Raw genomic sequence first — 2,411 nt, 5'->3', positions numbered from 1 at the left:
TATTATATTCTTTTGTTTGGAAAGGAAATGACCAGGTAAGGCGCACAGCTTTTATCAACCCAATCGATCAAGGAGGCTTAAAAATGCCCAATATTGAGTCTATGATCTCTGGCCAAAGAATAATCTGTATAAAGAGATATCTGCCCACCGATCGTGCCAGCTGGAAGTTTTTTTTGGATTTTTATCTTAAAAAAGTAGGGGGGAAATTCTTGTTCCATTGTAATTTCAACTACACTAAATTATCGATAGCTCTTCCAGAACTTTACAAAGAATGCATTGTGACATGGGCCCTTCTAAACGAGGACAACCCATCCTCACTCTCTGAAATAGCAAATCAAGTCATATGGAATAATCGGTTTATTTGTATTGAATCTAAGTCAATTTATAACAGTAGGCTGGTTGATCTTGGAATTGTTAAAATTGGAGATCTCTACGACACAAGGGGGAGAGCTCAAGTCAAACAAGGAGCCATTATATTCAACTCTCTCACCAATTGAGCATTTCCTACTTTTCAGTCTCCTTGCTGCTTTTCCGCAAGAATGGTGCAAAGTATTAAAAACAGATAAAATTTCTATCGCCTCAAAAACAAATGACCTATTCCCAGATGACTTTTATTTACGTATTGAAGGGAAAAGAGTTGATTTCCGAAGTCTACAATCGAAGTTATTATATGAAAGTTTTGTTTCTAAGATATCTTCTACACCAATAGCGCAGAGGAAATACAACGTTTTTTTCAATACCCACACATCCCAGTTAGACTGGGAAAAGATATACTTGCTGCCTTTCAAAACAACATTGGACACTAAATTAAGAGAATTCCAATATAAACTATTAAACAGGATCTTGTACACAAACAAGATGCTGTTTAGGTTTAAAAAAGTCGACTCTCCTTTATGCGATTTTTGTGAAAAGGAGTTAGAAACCATAGAACATGTTTTCTTTTATTGTACAAAAGTGCGTTTTTTTTGGGACGATTTGAAGGCTCTTCTTAATTCTGTAAATATAACTGTTAGCTTTGACATTAAGGATGTTCTTCTCGGGTTTCTAGATACGAGCGATAGTATAAACATCCTAATCAATTACATTGTCCTTGAAAGTAAGTTTTTTTATTTATCGCTGTAAGTTAAATAAGGGCCCTCTAAAATTAAGATTGTTAGTCGATAAATTTAAGAAAACGTTTGAAACCGAACGCGTTATTGCGAGAAAAAGCAACAAATCCATTTCCACGACGACAAAAAATGGAAACCTCTAATTCCATTAATACAATGAATACAATAGTAGCTGTTATCCATTTTTGTTTACCGCTTTTCCTTGTCTATTTGTATGCTTTTAATTCCATTTGATTCCAAATGATCCATTTGTTACCATTATTTCACAATGAAATGAATGAATGGAATTCTGTTATTCGTATCGTGACTACAAACGTCACAAAAAGATAAGAATGACAGAATTCCATTCACCCTCACTTTCCATCCTCATAATCACGCAGTCAAAAGTATCATTCTTAATAATTTTAAAATACTCCAAAATGATCCCGAGACTGGTAGAATCTTTTCGCCACCTCTACTTATATCATTCAAACGCGACAAAAACGTAGAAAACATTTTAGTAAGAAGCGCGCTCAAAACTAACGAGCAATCCGGCACTCAAATGTGCGCGCTCACGATGCAAAACTTATCTTTTCATTGTTATTACTAGTAAGATATCGGGACCTAAGCGATTTGTTAAGATCACTGATCGTTTCACATGTACCTCCGCAAGTGTCATTTATTGCATAACTTGTACGTTATGCAATGAATTATACATTGGCGAGACAGGTAGACGACTAGGCGATCGATTCCGCGAGATGTTGAGAAGAATGACAAGGATGCATCTAAGCCAATCGCTCGTCATTTTAATCTCCCTAACCACTCCAAAAAACATATGACTATCTGCGGCCTTTCCCTTCATCTAGGTACGACGGAAAGCCGCAAGAATCTGGAACAAAAATTCATCTTCCAAATCGGCACTATTAATCCTCACGGTATTAACGAACGCTGTTCATTTAACTAATATATTCCTATTTTTCACATTGCCATGTTACTACCAATAGCATAGCTCCTACTCTACTATAAAAACTACACGTAACCCACAATTCCTCGATTCGCTCTGACGAAGGTCTAACGCTCGAAACGTCAGCTTTTAGAATCTCTGTACGGTGGCCAATTTACATTATCAACTCCGTTGATGAAACCAAAATTTTTCTTCATATAATAGTTATTGGATTATAACATTGTTTAGTTTGTTTTCAATATTTGCAGTCATTCTACTTGTTTGGTTTGTGATTTCTTTGCCTTTTAGATCGCAAGCATTTTTCTTCATGTATCAGCTATGTAGCATAGTTTTTATTGTTCAGGTTCTAAATAATATCA

The sequence above is a fragment of the Montipora foliosa genome, chromosome 4 (assembly GCF_036669935.1).
Source record: "Montipora foliosa isolate CH-2021 chromosome 4, ASM3666993v2, whole genome shotgun sequence".
NCBI classification, from domain to species: Eukaryota; Metazoa; Cnidaria; class Anthozoa; order Scleractinia; family Acroporidae; genus Montipora; species Montipora foliosa.
Note: the sequence above shows the minus strand (reverse complement) of the source record.